Source organism: Capra hircus, chromosome 5 (genome assembly GCF_001704415.2).
Source record: "Capra hircus breed San Clemente chromosome 5, ASM170441v1, whole genome shotgun sequence".
In the NCBI taxonomy this organism is placed as follows: Eukaryota; Metazoa; Chordata; class Mammalia; order Artiodactyla; family Bovidae; genus Capra; species Capra hircus.
This window is the reverse complement of record NC_030812.1, coordinates 3,418,724-3,437,966: the sequence shown is the minus strand read 5'-3', so window position 1 is coordinate 3,437,966 and position 19,243 is coordinate 3,418,724.

Below are 19,243 nucleotides of genomic sequence, written 5' to 3'. Positions count from 1 at the left end.
GGAGACTCAGGAGACGTGGATTTGATCCCTGGATTGGGAAGGTTCCTGGAGAAGGAAATGGCGACCCACTCCAGTATTCTTGCCTGTAGAATCCCATGGACAGAGGAGCCTGCTGGGCTACAGTCCAGTTGCAAAGAGTCAGACGTGACTGTATACATACACACAGACACAGTCACGTAGTTATATTTGTCTATTTGTTTGTTTGTTTAATTTTACCTTTGTCTTCTTAGATCCTTCTCTAGCGAGGAATTTGAAAATGATTAGTACTAAAATTCATTCCTTTGCTCTTGTTTTTTAAAAATTTAAATTTATTTATTTTAATTGGAGGCTAATTACTTTACAATATTGTATTGGTTTTGCCATACATCAACATGAATCCGCCAAGGGTGCGCTTGTTTTTTGTGTTTATCGTATTTGGTGGCTTCCCAGGTGGTGCCAGTGTGGTTAAGAACTCACCTGCTGATGCATTCGATGAAAGAGACTAGGGATTGATCCCTAGGTTGGGAAGATTCCCTGGAGAAGGAAATGGCAACCCACTGGAAAATCCTATAGGCAGAGGAGACTGGTGGGCTAAAAAGTGTTGTAGTCCATGGAGTTGAAAAGACTTAGACATGACTGAACTGCACACATACATTTACATTTTTACACATATATTCAGTGGCAGTAGGTTGTATAGGTATGCCTAACTGGGCTTGCATACATATGCGTATTGTAAGAGTATGCATGTAAAAGCTAATAATCATATGAGTAACATGAAAGGTTACCAATACAAATTTTAAACATTGCTTAATTTTAAATGATGAGGGCTACCTCAAAGACTGTGACAATTTAATGAAACTATTTTGTGATGATCACCCAAAGCAAAAGTAAAAAAAAACAAAACTGTATTTTATGAAAGGAAGAGAGCTAGGTGGAAAACTTGAATTAGGTTGAAATTTTGACTGTCATATTTACCAGCTATTCAGCTTAGAAGAAAAACATTAATTTCACCCTATGAGCCTCATGTACTATTAAAATCAAACTAGTAATACTTGTCCTTTGAAAGCAAATTAAAATAATGTCTTCAAAACTATATTTTATCATGAAGAGTGCATTACAAACATGAATTTTGAAATTACCATAAAAGAGGATAAAGTCATTTCATGATATTCTGGCTCTTTCTGAGTCTTTCATGCATATAAAATAGGGAAGAAATTAACTGTAGAGAAATTAACTCAGAAAGTAAAAAATGGGAAGAACAAGATTTGGAGTCTTAAAGAATAAGAAACAGTACATTGCATGACTCTCCAGAATTACAGGTAATGCTACTCTGCAACCTAATGATGGATCCATGAGTTTTGAAATGTAATGCCTGTCAGTGTCAAAATAGATTGAAAGTCTGTAAAATAGAACTCTTGCCCTCTGCTGCTGTTTTTAGTTAAATTTGTAATGAATATAATACTCATCTCAGGATAAAGAAGAGACTAAGAGTCCTGGTTCTTTATGAATTATGGTGATTATCATGTTTTATCCCCCTGAAGAAGGCACGACACTTTCTACTTTATTTATTAATGTATGCTAGGTGCAAAATAACAAGGAATGCAGAGTTAGCATAGATTTTACTTACAGAATATGTAACTAATGCAAAACAGAAGACTGACTCATGAAAGTGGTTAATAAGTAAATTCTATAGTGAAAATCGTACAGGGTTTATTCTTTCCCAATATAATTAAAAACTGAATTCCAGAGACATTCACATTGACTGGCACAGATAATAGTGTCTTTATGTCTGCAATTAATGAGTTAGAATCTTACTCCTGAAAAGGTTCCTTATAGTATTAACCTTAATCATTTTTGTCGAAACAGTGATTTCTGTCTGGTGTGGCAGACTTACATAGGATATGACATGCATGACGTGTATAAGTTTGTTCTGTGCCATCAGCCGAGCATCGATAGTCATAGCTAACTCTTGTTGTCAGCTTCTTGTTTCATCTAGTCTGGCCCGTTTACCTTTTCACAATGAGACATACACATGGAAGGATCAAGGTAGAAAATTAAGCTGCATGAGTCTGAAGAAAACACATTATAAGCACTATCTAGTTACTAATTAGACTCTAGCACAGCCTCACTGCAATGATTAATGCACTCTTCACAAAAGAAAAAGTGATTTATCCTGGATATGAAAGCGATTTGGTTAACACTGCAATTAATCTTTCCATTTATGGGAGAAAATTGTTTACTGCAAATTTTACTTGCCTGACAAATTTAGATGAATTATCTTAGATGTCAGTCAAAACCATTTCATGCTATGGTCTCCCTGTGTTCCAGTATTGATTAATTTGATCTAATGTTTTCTTGATATATTGGCTTATTTATGCTCAATTACTGCAGATAGCTAAATCCTTACCACAAATCACTAACATTAGCAGAAAAATCACACAAATACTTTTTTTTTAGCAAGTAATACACACTTAAGAGCACAGCTAAGTCATTTTTACAACAAAAAAATAGCAAAATAAAAACATGTATTTAAAAAGACATAATTTGCCTTTGTGAACTTAAAAAGAGTGAATTATGGTGATGCTGAATGTGAATACAATCATGATAAATAAGATTAGTCATTATTTACAGTAGCATTTCATCTACTCTAATTAGTTTCCAACTCAATTAATTCTAGATATTGCAACATGAATAATATTCTAGAGATACAAAGAGCTATTGAAACTTTTTATGAAAAGGAAATTTTGTATAAGCTTTACAATGCTTTATACTATCAATGAGTAGTTTGTAAGAAATTATTTTAACTGAGCAATACTACCTGCCATTATTAATTATAAATATCCCCTCAAATGATTTCTGGCACTTAGTACCATTCTCTGAATCATACTCTTCAGAAAAAAAAAAAAAAAGTTCTTTTAAAGCAAAGATGGCATATTGCATTGAATCGTGAGTATAAACTGTGTTTAAAATACAATGCTTCAATAGAAGACAGTGATACAAATAAACCATTTAAAGAAGAGTGCATTCGAAAAGCTAGTCTCTGATTATGTTATGGCTTTCAGACTATTGATATAACTTAAGAGCAATTATTTTCCTTTGTAACATGGCAAAAATGTTTTTCTCTAAAATGCATGTTGATGTGTGGCAGAACCAACACAATATTGTAAAGTAATTAGCCTCCAATTAAAATAAATAAATTTAAATTTTAAAAAATCATAATACCGGTAAGCCCACTTTTTGCTAGTAATATAAATTAGAAAGGTATAAATTTAGTTTATATTTTTTTCTCCCCAAATTATTTTTACTGTACCTATATATGCTGGATACCATTATATAAGCGTATTTAATATAATGAGCCTAAGTTACTATAGAAAGACAAATTTAAACTTAAATAGTAAGTTGTGGCAGGTCCACCTGATGAATTTAGAATTACATGCTTCCTATTTTGTAAAAGATTTGGGCGAATTTATTGCTCTATTTATTCAATTATTCATTTAACCCTTCTGTTATTGATTCAGCCTTTATTATACAATTACTTTATCCCATGTGCATAATTACTGGGTTCACAGCCTATCTGGGAACTTGAGAGAATCAACACTGTAATATTGATACCAAGGAAGTTTGGCTGAAGTTGGGAAAAGCCTGTATGTGGGTGAAGAACTTTTCATTGTAGTGGTGGTGGTGGTTTAAGTCATGTCTGACCCTTGTGACTCTGTGAACTGTAGCCTGCCCCAGGGATGGAACTCGAGTCTCCTGCATTGAAAGCAGATTCTTTACTGCTGAGCCACCAGGAAAGCCCTTTCCTTGCTGACCCAGATTGAAAATATGTTTGTTTCAAGTGAATGCTCATCAAATAATACCCACTGCAAAAATTTCCCAATAATCAAATGACAGAATTATCTGTTCTGTAGATGTTAGCAAGACTTTTCTTCAACTACCAGCTTAATGGACAAACTGGATGTAGCAAGAATGGAAGCAATACGTGGGTTCAGTAATATGTTCCTTTTTCCTTAACCAAGGCGGCATGGGCTACCACTGTGACTCGATATTTGCTTAGAGTTAGGCATCAGCAATCCAGAGCCTTTCACATGTTATCATACCTTGGAGATAACAGCCTGCTTGCAATGGCAGGTTAATAATACTGAATATATTCCTCCATGGAAGGAGTCCTGTTTCCCTTACTGGTATAGGGTTTGATTATGGAGGTGGGTTTTCCTTCCTTGTCCACAGTTCTGGTGCTATTTGCATCCTTGCTACTGCTGCCAAGTCTCTTCAGTCGTGTCCGACCCTGTGCGACCCCATAGACGGCAGCCCACCAGGCTCCCCCGTCCCTGGGATTCTCCAGGCAAGAACACTGGAGTGGGTTGCCACTTCCTTCTCCAATGCATGAAAGTGAAAAGTGAAAGTGAAGTCGCTCAGTCATGTCCGACTCTTAGCGACCCCGTGGACTACAGCTTACCAGGCTTCTCCATCCATGGGATTTTCCAGGCAAGAGTACTGGAGTGGGGTGCCATTGCCTTCTCCGATTTGCATCCTTACTAATCCTCATTTGCTCATATATCCCACAGAATTTTTCTTTGATAAATAAACTGTCCTTATAGAAAGAGAAGGGAGAAAATAAACTCATGCTTATCAAATTATTAGCTTTACCATGTTTCTTATCATTCAAAAATGGCTAGCCTGGAACAATAGTGGAAGGTTCTATAGAATACTCAGTTAAGACGTTAAAAAGGAGATAATACTCTGGGTTTGGAATATGATGTATTAGCTTAGTACATAAGATCAATATGTACTGCTATTTCTCCCAGAGTTTGGAAATATGAACCCAAGGGAACAAGGATTACAAGCTAGAGTAGCAACTTCCAATCAAGATTCCTTTCAAAGTATTGATTTTGTAACATATTACATTAAAGTTACACTCATAGAGGTCTTATACTAGTAGGGAAAAGATTGAAAACATTTTAAAAGAGGATTCCAAATATATTTCTATTGAATTTAAAAGCTATGATTGCTAAATGGTTGTATTAGCCAGCTTTTTTTTTTTTTTCAGGTAAACAGAATCCATCAGATCTATGTACATATATATATATAGTCAATCTATCTGTATCTTTATCCAGGCTTCTTTGGTGAAAGAAGCCAGAGATCATATACAATGCAGAAGACCCAGTTTTGATCTCTGGAGCAGGAAGATCCCCTGGAGAAGAAAATGGCAACCCATTTCACATTCTATTTTGGGAAGTTCCATGGACAGAGGATCCTGGCCGTCTACAGTCCTTGGGGTCACAGAGTCAGACACAACTTAGAGACTAAGCCACCGCCATATCTTTATCTATTTATCTGCACACACATGCACACACACACAGAGAGAAATTTATTACAGGAATTAGCACATGTGATATGGAAACTGAGAAATCCTACAGTGTAACAATCTGCTATCTACAATCTCTTCCAGAAATACTTTCATAGACAGACCCAGAAATAAAGTGTCACCTGATACCTGGGCATCTCTTAACTCAATCAAGTAGACACATACAATTAACCATCAAAATTACCATTTGGGACTGCTCAGGTCATTGAGAAAATAGGAACAGAGAGATTAATCTTAAATAATTGTTCCTGATTAACAAAGAACAATACTTTTGGTATAATAAGGTGTAAGCACAGAAGATCTAAGGCACCAACACAAAATTCTATGTGTTTTGATTAAAGTTAATGCAATATGCATATAGTAGTATTGAAAGTTTCTTAATCTTCAGGGAAGATTAGCTATCCAACCAATTAGGTAGTCCTGGTCCAGTGAAGTGCTCATTGAATGCAAAGGAAATGTTAAACCAGAAAAAAAGAAAAGCTAGTAAAAATAGTAATTTTGACCTTGTGAAAAGTTGAAAAAATAAAAGTCATAGAAATAAATTAGTTATATTCGTTAATTTTTTTGAAATACTCTTTTACTTTTCATTTAATATATTGTGGTGTTAATTGTATTATGTACACAGTTGAGATTATTGAGATATGTCTGTGAAGAAATTACAGAGGAAAGGCCATTAATTAAAAACTCTAGACTCAAAGCTGTGTTCGGTGATGGATAAAACTGGGCTCTTGCCCTTTGGGAAAGGGATAAATCTAATTTGTTTATATGTAGGATGTTGCAATATCTTATGTTGAAAGGTATGTTACTGCTGTTTTGATACTGAACAATCCAAGGTGGGAATTCTGGTGGATATCTGTTTTGATCACCAACAGTAATTGTCTCCATAATTTGGTTTCTTGCTTTACCTTTAATTTGGCCTTATTTTACTTGCCCTCCCAATACAGAATCTCCCCCAAACCACTCCCTTTTACTTAAAAAATCATTTTCTTTTCTTTCTACTAAGGCTTAGACATGAAATTTAGATTCCACCAATTTTATGCACCCAAAGGAAATTTTGATTGGATAAATGGAGAACTAAAGTGCCGCATACGCCTTGTGCTGACACTGATGCCAAGTTTTACAAAGACCTGAAACTGCAGGAATGAGTGATTTGCAGCTTTATGTTCATGGCAGAGGAAATAGCTTTTCTAAGAAGCCACTTCTATGCTGTGGGGTAGAAAGTCAATTCTAGAATCTCTGTCCAAAGTTTATTTTCTCAGACAAAATTTCTGTGAAATATCTGTAATTTTAACAACTTCTTTCTACCACAGTTTATATTTTGATAAGAATTCTGACCAACAAGAGTCATATATGTCCATTTCAAGTTGTCAATTTTTCATTTTTTCCCTACTTTTGAGAAGGTCCAGAGAATAATTTTATGTAAAACCGATAACTGGCAAAGTATGATAAAGTAGGCCTAAAATATAGGACCACAAAGAAAATAATTCAGCTAAAAACCTAACTTTCAAAATTTGTTTTACTGTATCTTTTAATAAAGATTCATCAATATGCTAGACTTCTCACCTATACTAGTTATATCAGAAGACTTTCTAGAGCAATCAGGACTTAATGAAAGGTTAGAATCCTTAGGAGTATAACAAAGAAAGTGTCTGGAAGGACCATACAGAATTCTTACTCTACAACATAGTACTAATAGTAGCAAGTTCCAGGAGCCTGAATGATAGGGAAATATGCCTATTCCCTTAGCCTGCTTTTCTGCTCTTGCTCTTTGTAGCCTTTTCTGTGCAGCAATAGTAGAAGGTACTGGGTGTTTTTTACTGTGCCACTTGGTGTTATGTTTTGAACTCCATTACCACTAAATGGCTGCCTGTATTCACAGCAGACATGGCACTGGCTGCCAACAGTCTAGAGGGTTTTATTGATGACATTAGAATATCAAGGGGAAACGATTACACTAGATTACTAGAGTGCTTTTCCAGATGATCCTTCATAATTAAATGTTTTTGGAGTTGGTAATAAGAGAAATCCCTACCCAGCACACCACCAGTGGAGTATGCCAGATGGTACCTATAGTACAAAGAGGACCCTTAACAGTCCTATGGTTAAACTTGTCAACTTTGATTAAAACTATGAGAGTGAATAAATCATTAACAGAAACAGAACAGGGAATAATTATAATGGATGTGCAACTGATAAGGTAAACTGGAATTGGAAGCCAGAATTAACACATAAAGACAGCGTCACTTAGGTTGATAACAGAATTGCAGAGGCCCCAGGGACCCTGTGGGCTCCCTACAACTGTCAGACAGCAACTTCCCAGGCAGAAACTTTGTAATAGCTAATTCACGCTTCCTGTGGACCAAGAAATTCTTTCTCAAATGGGTGTCTCTTTCTTTAGCAATGGTAAGAGAAACAGTATCTGCAAACTTTAGATGTGGTATGGCGCAAAGCAAACAGCAACAGACTAAAAACATTAATTTTTACTTACTCCATTTGAAAAATGATCTAGGTTAAAGGATTTAACAGTCAGCAATTCTTATCCAGAATGTGTACATTAAAATTTTCTTTTAGGTAATCATAATCGTTCAGAAATTATTGTCTACTTAGGCTAGGAGATTCTGAGCTGAAAACTAAAAGTACAAAATTGAAGCACAAAATTTTCAGTAGTTAAAGTGTACAATAAGCAATTTATTGCTTAGCAAACTATTTCTAGCTTGAGAAAATATGTATAATAATATAATTTGCATTTGTACATCTATTGCCAAGTTTAAGAAATAAAATAGAATCAAAGTTGCAATTTATTCCTCCCAGAACTCATCTCCAATGTTCCTGCTTACAGATAACCTCTACTCCACATTTGGCATTTAAACTCTTATGCAAATTTTTATATTTTATTTGTATGGAGTTGTATCCAAACAGCATGTAATTTATTCTGCATGCATTAAAATTATATTAAAGGTATTACACTTTATGATCATCTGGAACTTGCTCTTTCAGTCAATATTTTAAAATAAATTATCCATATTATTACAAGAGGCTCTTGTTCTTTCATTTTAGTGAGTATTTACTTCAGTGTTGTGTGACTAAAGCAACTTCTTGATTTATTCTGCTGAATAAATATTCACATTATTTTCAGTTTTTCAAATTACAAAGAAAGCTATCAGGAACATTTTTATATACGTCTCCTTAGGTACATGTGGGCATCTCTTGGGGAAATGTACTTGCTGAGTATAATACATGCACATCTTCTACTTTACTAGAGAGTGTGAAATTGTTCTCCAGAGGGGCTGTGCCAATTTACAAATCTCACAGCAGCGAATGAGAGTTTCCTTTGCCCCACACCTTACCATTAGTTCTTGCTATTTTTTAAATTGTTGCCAATTTAATAGGTGTGAAATTGTAGGTAATTAGTATGGTAATTTACATTTTCCTAACTGCTAATGAGTTTCAGCATTTTTTTGTATATTATTGACTTTGTGGGTCCCTTTTTCAGGGATTTGCCTTAATATATCGTCAGCTCATCAAAACCTTTTAAAACATTTCATTTTATTGAGAATTTTCAACTCTTTTGAGGCAGAAAGGTTTTCAGTGTTTTGTTTGAAATATTGCTCTAAAATACTGATGCCTGGTTCTTTCCTTCAGGTATTCTCATTTAGCTATTATGTGGTGCAACCTGGGTGTCAGGGTGTTTATAAAATCCCCAGGTAGTTCTAAGTGCATCAACATATATTAAGCTGATTTTGTACAGCTAATGTCCCAAAATAAATAAATCAATTGCTGTCTTATTTTCCCACCTGAACAGGTGGTGACTGGCTGGAGGAAAAAGGAAGAGAAATCATTCAAGTGGTAAATAAAAGTAAATTACTTTGACTTTATTTCATAAAATATCCTGTCAACTTTGTCATATACTCAACAAAATAAAACAACTTTTAAAAGATCTTGTTTTCTGCTATGGTAGAAAGAATATTTAGGAAAAGAAAGAAAGATAAAGTGGCCACGCTGTTATTATGAGAATATTAAATATTAACATTGTGTGACCACATGAATATACTTAAGTTTGGTATGAAGTATAATCTCTCAATGGGGAGGATAATTCTGAGAAATAGATTTTTCTTTACATAATCCATCATCTAGAGTAATATAAACTGGAACTATTACTGTTAACTAGCACTGCTAGGCAGACATGTCCAGTGCCCAAGTCTCCAGAAAAGTTCCTGTTCAATGTGCAATGCTCAGTGTAGAGTTTGGTGTGTAGTAAATTTATCTATTATGTATTTTAAAGAAACTTGTATCTTTGCAGGTGTCAACTTCAGATGCCAATCACATAGTTTTAGAGAGAACAGTGCTCACTATTAAAACAGTATACAATACTATCAGAAACAGAAATTAAGGAAATGATCCCATTTATAATCACATCAAAATGAATACTTAGGCATAAACCTACCTAAGGAAGTAAAAGACCTGTACTCAGAAAACTGTAAGGCATTAATGAAATAAATTTAAGATGACACAATCAGATGGAAAGATATACCATGTTCATAGATCAGAAGAATTACTATTGTTGAAGTAACCATACTACATAAGGCAATATACAGATTCAATGCAATTCCCATAAAAATACCAAGGGAATTTTTCTCAGAACTAAAACAAATAATTTTAAAATTTATATGAAAACAAAAGACTGAATAGTCTAAACAATTTTGAGAAAGAACAGAACTGGATGAATGTTCCCTGTTATTAGACCATAATACAAAGCTACAACAATAAAAACAGTATGATATTGCACAAAAACCAGACACATAGATCAATGAAAGCGAATAGGGAGCCCAAAAAGAAATCCATGCACTTACAGTCAATTAATATATGACTGAGGAAAAAGAATCTGCAATGGAGGAAAATCATAGTCTTTTCAATAAATGATGCTAGAAAATCCGGACAGCTATATGTCAAATAATAAAATTAGAATATTTCTCGTACCATAAAATAAACTCAAAATGGATTAAAGACCTAAGTGTAACACCAGAAACCATGAAATTCCTAGAAAGAAATCATAGGTGGAACACTCTGACATAAATCATAGCAATATGTTTTTGCATCTGTCTCCTAAAGCAAAAGAAATAAAAACAAAAATAAGGAAATAGGAACTAATTAAAGTTAAAAGTTTTTTTTTTAGCAAAGGAGACCATCAATAGAGCAAAATGATAACTTGCTCAATTTTTGTAAATGATATGACCCATAGAATTTAATATCCAAAATATATAAACATCTCATCCAATTCAACATAATAATAATAAACCACAAGATTAAAAAATGGACAGAAGACCTGAATAGTCATTTTCCCAAAGAAGACACACAGATGAACATAAAGCACATGAAAAGATGTTCTACATCATTAATCATGAGAGAAATGTAAATTAAAATTACAATTAAAAACCATCTCATATATGTTAGAATGACTATCATCAAAAATTTCACATATAACCCATTTTGGTAAAGGTGTGGAAAAAAGGGAATTTTTGTACACTGTGAGTGGGGATGTGAATTGGTGCAGTCAATCCAAAACCAATATGGAAGTTTTCCAAAAAGATAAAAATAGAACTACCATATGACCCAGAAATTTCACATCTGAGTGTTTGGCCAATAGAAATAAATAACACTTATTTGAAAAGATACATACACCCAATTGTTCACAGCAGCATTAGTTATAATAACCAAGACATGGAGGAAACCTAAGTGTCCATCAACAGATGAAAGGATAAAGAAGATGTGGTATCTATAAAAATTTGCCATTGTAGCAACATGGATGGACTTGGAGAGTATTATGTTCAGTGAAATAAGTTTGACAGAGGAAGACAAATACTATATGATATAGTTTATATGTGAAATCTAAAAAAATTAAACAAATTAATGAATACAACTGCAAAGATACTCAAATCCATAGAGAGTAAATTAGTGGTTACCAGTGTGGAAGGAGAGGAAAGTGGGGAGGGGCAACATGGTTTAGGAGATTAAGAGGTACAAGCTACTATGTATACAATTTAAAAAGCTGCAAGTATATATAGTACAAACAGGGAATATAGACATGTTTTACAATAACTATAAGTGAAATATAGCCTTTAATAATTATGAACCATTATGTTGTACATCTGAAATTTATGTACTGTTACACATTAACTATAACTCAAAAAATTCTGTATATATAGCCATAACTGCCCAAACAGGTAATGCTATTCTGGCAAAGGGGAAGAAGTGGGCAGGTGAAAGCTTTGCCACTCCCCCTTATTGATTCTCAGAGCTGAGTTTAACTTCTTGCTTTAATTTGCCCATTTCTTTTTCGTCTGTTATTTTAAAATTGTAAACACACTTCACTTTCTTGTCTCACAGTATTAAGTGCCTCATGAGAACTAAAAAAATTAAAATTTTGGTCTGTGTGGTTTTATATCATTCGTTGTTGAATACTTTAAAGTAGTACATATTAAACAGTATATTATTTTTCAATATGAGGCTAATAGCAAGCCTACAGAAAAATTGAAAGAACAATACCAAGAGTTCCCTTACATTTGCCATCATGTTTTCCTAAATATTAACAATTCACATGCTCATAGCACAATTATTAAGAACAATTATCATTGCAACTTTATTATGATATTATTAAATAACATGGATCACAATAAACTGTGGAAAATTCTTGAGTAGATGGGAATACCAGACCACCTGATCTGTCTCTTGAGAAATCTGTATGCAGGTCAGGAAGCAACAGTTAGAACTGGACATGGAACAACAGACTGGTTCCAAATAGGAAAAGGAGTACGTGAAGGCTGTATATTGTCACCCTGCTTATTTAACTTATATGCAGAGTACATCATGAGAAACTCTGGGCTGGAGGAAGCAGAAGCTGGAATCAAGATTTCTGGGAGAAATATCAATAACCTCAGATATGCAGATAACAACACCCTTATGGCAGAAACTGAAGAAACTAAAACACCTCTTGATGAAAGTGAGAGAGGAGAGTGAAAACATTGGCTTAAATCTCAACATTCATAAAACAAAAATCATGGCATCTGGTCCCATCACTTCATGGTAAATAGATGGGGAAACAGTCGTTGACTTTATTTTGGGGGGCTCCAAAATCACTGCAGATGGTGACTGCAGCCATGAAATTAAAAGACACTTACTCCTTTGAAGGAAAGTTATGACCAACCTAGAGAGCATATTAAAAAGCAGAGACATTACTTTGCCAGCAAGGCTTCATCTAGTCAAGGCTATGGTTTTTCCAGTGGTCATGTGTGGATGTGAGAGTTGGGCTATAAAGAAAGCTGAGTACCAAAGAATTGATGCTTTTGAACTGTGGCTTTGGAGAAGACTCTTGAGAGTCCCTTGGACTGCAAGGAGATCCAACCTGTCACATCCTAAAGGAGATCAGTCCTGCGTGTTCATTGGAAGGACTGATGTTGAAGCTAAAACTCCAATACTTTGGCCACCTGATGTGAAGAGTTGACTCATTTGAAAAGACCCTGATTCTGGGAAAGATTGAGGGCAGGAGGAGAAGGGGATGACAGAGGATGAGATGGTTGGATGGCATCACCCACTCAATGGACATGAGTTTGGGTGAACTCCAGGAGTGGGTGAACTCCAGGGAGGCCTGGCATGCTGCAATTCATGGGGTCAAAAAGAATCAGACATGACTAAGTGAATAAACAACAACAATTCCATCCATAATCAATGCACTAATCCACATCAATGTCACTCAACATAGAACAAAGGAATGTAAGCAAATTCTTAAAATATTTGTGTCTCAGTTGTTGTGGAAATATGAATCAGACTAAAATTAGCATTTTTTATGCAAGAAATTTCTAGCACCAACTACATGAAACTGTCAGTCTTGAAGCAACACATGAAAACCAGTCATGTAAACTGTGAGGGAAATGACCAGCATGTTTTTGTAACTTAAATGGAAGACTTGACTGAGAATAATGTAATGAAAAGTACAATCAAACAAACAAGCAGATTGCTTAAAGCTAAAATTCATATCTATTTCAGAATTGTATTGGTAGTGGATGCTCATATAATTGAAGAAATTTAGTGATATTCTGTATTGTAGTTAAAAGTGAACATATTTTAAGTCAAAACCTCAATAGACAAATTAACAAAAAATACTTTCAAATGATATATTTTGCTATATACTTAAATGAATCCTTAATTATTTTAGAAACAGAAATAAAGTTGTTTACTTTGTTTCATTTTCTTGTTCTCTCATCTGTTTATTCTTTTTCTGTCTTCTTAGCCATTAAATGATATAACTGAATAATTTTGTAAATTTACTGTGCTTTTAAACCTATATATTAACTCTAATTCTTCCTCCATCCATGGAATTCTCCAGGCAAGAGTACTGGAGTGCGTTGCCATTTCCTTCTCCAGGCGATCTTCCCTACCCAGGGATCAAATCTGGGTCTCCTGCATTGCAGGCGGATTCTTTATCATCTGAGCTACTAAGGAAGCCACTTTACTGCCCTTTTAAAACTATATATTAACTCTAATTCTATCTTTGTAATCAGTGCCAAATTTTTCCAAAAAGGTAAAACATTTTATGATTCTATTGATTTTCCATACAATTAACATAAAATGATACCCTTTCTATCTTTGAAGAAAAATAACATCAAGCATTGCTTGCAATACAAATAATATGTATTTGTAACTTTACTTGAAGAATAATCATAAGTAGTAAAAATATCTTGTTATTAGCATCCTTTTAGCAGCTGAAAAGTTATCATTTATCATTTTGCTTACCCTTCATAGGCTGTAACATTAGCATGAACTAGTATAATAAAAAACACTTTTGGAAAACATATTTACAAAAGTGAATAAATGTATGACTGTTTTAGTGATAAAAATAACAAATTAAAAGTACACTAGAAAAGTCTGTTACAAAAATAAAACACACTTAGAGAAAAATAATTTTCTTTGATTTCAAGTAGACCATGAATATTTTGATCATATAAAATATAAAAGTGGCATAGTATTATATATAAAAGTAATTTGTCATATTAGGATTATAGTGTTTTTCCAGCTTTATTGAGATAAAATTGATATATAAAATTGAAAAAATATTAAAATGTACTATGTAATGGTTTAATATATTTTTACATTGTCCAAGTATTTCTCCTATTGAGTTAATACATCTATCACTTCACATATTTAATACTCCTTCCTGTTTTGGTGAGAATACTTTAGTTCTATTTTTCTTATAACAAATTTCAGTTATGTAGTTCAGTGTTATAGCAAACATGTGATGCATTAGCCTCAGGTCTTAGTCAACTATGACTGAAAGTTTCTATCTTATTACCAGCCTCTCCCTATTTTCCCCATCCTAGCACCTGGCACAGAGAAAGCAATGGTACCCCACTCCAGTACTTTTGCCTGGAAAATCCTGTGGACAGAGGAGCCTGGAAGGCTGCAGTCCATGGGGTCGCTGAGGGTCGGACACGACTGAGCGACTTCACTTTCATTTTTCACTTTCATGCATTGGAGAAGGAAATGGCAACCCACTCCAGTGTTCTTGCCTGGAGAATCCCAGGGACGGGGGAGCCTGATGGGCTTCCATCTATGGGGTCGCACAGAGTCGGACACGACTGAAGCGATTTACCAGCAGCAGTAGCACCTGGCAACCACTTTTTGCTCTCTGTTTCTGTAAGGGGAACTCTCTTTCTTAAGGATTCTAAATAAAAGTGATATCATGTAGCATTTGTCTTTCCCTGTCTTTTATGTCACTTGGCATGATATTCTCAAGGTTCGTCCTGTCATTGCAAATGAAAAATGTTTCCTTCTTTCTAAAGGCTACATAATATTCCATTGTATATATGTATATCACATTTTCTTTATTCCTCAACAGACACATACGTTGTTTCTATACTTTGGATATTGTGAATGATATTGCAATGAACATGAAAGAAAAGACATCTCTTCCAGATATTGATTTCACTTTCTTTGGATACACATACCCAGTGGTGGTATTTTAGATCATGTGGCAATTTTATTTTTAATTTTTTGTAGAATCTCCATTCTGTTTTTCATCATGCCTATACTAATTTACATTCCCACCAACAGTGCACAAGAGTTCCCTTTTATAAACCTCCTTGTTAGCACTTTTTTTTACTCTTTTATCGTTTTAATAATAAGTATCCCAAACAGTGTGAGAGGATACCTCATTGTGGTTTCTATTTGTATTGCCTCAATGATTAGTGATGTTAAACAACTATGTATTATGTATGTACCTGTGTACTATTTGAATATCTTCTCTAGAAAAATGTTTCTTAAAGTTCTTTGTCCACTTTCTGATTGGGTTATTTTTTATTTCTCGAGTTATATGAATTCCTTATATGTTTTGACTATTAACTCCTTATTGAACGTGTGGTTTGAAAATATTTTCTCCCATTTCAAACATAGCTTTCCTTTCCATTTTATTGAGGATTTTTGCATCTATGTTCATCAGGGCTATTGGCTTATAATTTTCTTTTCTTTTGATATTTTTGTTTGTTTTTTCTATTGGGGTGATGCTGGCCTGGTAAAATAAGTTAGGAAACTTTCTTCCTCTTCAAATTTTGTGATAAGTTTGATAAGGGTGGACATTTATTCTTCTTTGCATGTTTGGTAGAATTCACCAGAAAGCTGGCTTCCATATGGGCTCAGTTGGTCAAGAATTCGCCTGCAATGCAGGAAACACAGGTTCGATCCTTGGGTCAGGAAGATCCCCTGGAGAAGGGCATGGCAACCCACTCCAGTATTTTTGCCTAGAGAATCCCATGGACTGAGAAGCCTGGCAAGCTTCTTTGTCCATGGGGTCACTGAGTCGGACACGACTAAAGCAACTGAGCATGTATGCATCAGTAAGCCTATTTAGTTTGAGACTTCTCTTTGTTATGAGGTTTTTGAATACTGATTCAGTCTTCTTGCTATTAATTAATCTGTGCAGATATTCTATTTTTTCATGATTCAGTTTCCTATGCTATATGTTTCTAAGAATATATACATTGCTTCTGGGCTTTCCAATTTGTTAGCATATGATTGTTCATTGTAGCTTCCCAGGTGGCTCAGTTGTAAAGAATTCACCTTCCATTGCAGGAGACACAGGAGGTGTGAGTTGGCTCCCTGGGTCAGAAAGATCCCCTAGAATAGGAAATAGCAACACACTCCTGTATTCTTGCCTGGAAAGTTCTGTGGATAGAGCAGCCTGGCAGGCTACAGTCCATGGGATCACAGAGTCAGACAAGACTGACCACATACCCACAATTGTTCATTGCAGTCTTTTATGATCGTTGCTGGATTCTTAGCATTAGATAAAACCACCATGTCTCCCAGTATTGACAAAGAGGTCTCTTGTAGGAAGTGATTCTCTTCAAGCAGCTCTAAATTGTAAATAAAAACTGACAATTTCATACACAAAGTGCAGATGTCAAGGCCAATCCATTTACAAAATACTAGTAAAGTTTTGTTTGTTTCTAAATTTAAATATAAACATGAATTACAACATTTTCTTAGGCAGATGAGACTCTGATATTACCCACTGGGTGTGAATTCCTGCTGTTTAATTTGGAGGAAGGACAAGTTAAATCCAAACTAAAGTAGAATTAAATTAAAACAAAAATTCTGAGTTGGGAGATCTCATGATGGAGAAATGTTGTCAACTGTTTGGGATGTTTAGACAGAAAAGGAAAGTTTTAGTGACAGTCATTTTCAGTTTGCTCTGCGAAGCAAAGCCGACAGAACGCTGCTCGATAACCTGCCAGAAGCTGAGAAGAGCAAAGAGCAATTTCACACCTCTCTCTGATAAGGCAGTAGGTTAATTAAAGGTAATCAATCTAGCAGCAAATTTAAAAAAATTGCAAAGATTATTTTAACACAAGAGCTTTTCAGTAATGAATAGATCTTTTCAACTGAAGAAAAGCCTGGAAGCAGAGGAGTCTGTATGCTGGATCTTATGAGGTGGGAGGAATGACTAATGAACCTGCTGTCGTCTTGAGTATGATATCTCAGTTCCTTGTGCTGTTTTGCGTGGTTTCGACCTTAGTGTCTTAATCTCTAAACTGACGGCCTCCTACACGTAATTATCCCTTAGGGTCTATTTCTTTTGTGTACATAGACTCAAAGAAAGTTTTTGAATAAGCTCAGCATTGGAAATACTGACATGATATTTTATTTTACCCAGGTAATTTCCTTGGCCAATAAATCCTTTAAAATGGTTATGAGGTTGAATCAGAACTGCCTGAATTTTAATAATAATAGCATGGAATGTTATATTTATATAGTATCTTTCATTTCTGAAACTCAGATGATTTAAATATACCTCATTAATCACCCAAGCATTCTTGGAGGTATGTAGATGGGTGTTTTTAGCATTATTATCAACAATTAAGCAATACCAAAGAGATCAATCTTATCTTTTACAACATAAAGAAAGTGGAATTTTTTACCCCCAAAAGGCTCATAATGAATAAAGAGAAAGACATTTAAATATAAATATGCCTCTAAACACGGTGTCAAATATCAGTGGGATAATTGTACAAAATGAATTTGAGATTTGTAGCAAAGAAACTACTCTCTTTAGAATATATTAGATTTTTGTGAAAACAGCATCAATACTTTCAGTCCTCTAGGATATGATTAGAGGCATTAGAACAGTAATTTAATTTATTATTGATTCAGGTATAGTCTCTATCTTCTAATGGCTCTCTATATAAAAAGTTTGTAAGAATTAAGTTTTTATTAAAAACAAAAAATAAAAATGGAAAGATGTCATTAGCTGAATAATCCTTTTTAAGGATAAGCACAATTAGTCATTTATTTGTTGTGTCTAACTGCATAAAGTATTATGAATAAATTCAGAAGATTTTTACCTATTTGGAATTCTTAAAAATAGAGCCACACCTATACTGTAATAGCACAGGAGAAAAACTTAATTTTCTGAAATAACCTAAAATATTCTTAGGGAGAATTTTTCATACAGGAAAAATCTTCATTAGCAACTGACACGAGTAAAACTGGCAAGGAAATCTGCTTTTGCAATAAAGTTAAAAATAACTAGAAATTTCTCAGGACATTAAGTAATTACACATGTTTTGTTTTGATCTGAAGATTATCGTTCTTAAATTTAAATGTTATCTATTTGGCTACCATCACTCTCCTTTCTGGGCTTTGTAAAATTAAGTTAAATATACTTTTAAAATGTTATAATAGGGAAAATTTCAGTTTCATTACAGAAGTTTTATAAAACTGGTTGACTTAAATAAATAGTGAATCTAACTATCTCAGTATATTTATTTAACCACTCACTTCTGAGATCTGAATATGATTCATCTATAATGTTCAGGGAAATGAATTATTGATAAATAGTATCTTGTAAGCTTAATTTTAAAATGTTGAAATTCAAAAACTAACTTTTTGACTGTAGTTAAAAATCTTTAAAACACTGACATGCAGTATTAAATGTATTTGAGAAGTATAAAAACTAAAAGTCAAAGCACAAATGTGTGGCATAATATCTATCATATATAATTCTAAAGAGTCATTTGTTACTCAAGTGTTTCAAAAAAGTAAGCTATATTAAATATGACTGTATGACACAATTTTTCACTACAAGCTATAGTGGAATTTTCTCTGCAATTTCTATTTCACAACCTTTAGCTTATAAAATATATTTTATATAAAATTGGACTTGCCAGTTTATGACATAGATATTCACTAAGAATTTGTCCATAGCCATTGCGTTTTGTGAAACAATCTTTCATTTGTGTGTGTATGTGTGCGTGTGCACATCAACATAAATTTTGCATGAAGAAAACAAGAATCACATTTTAAGACAGAATACTAAATGAAACCCTCTATAGAAATACATTTGCACTT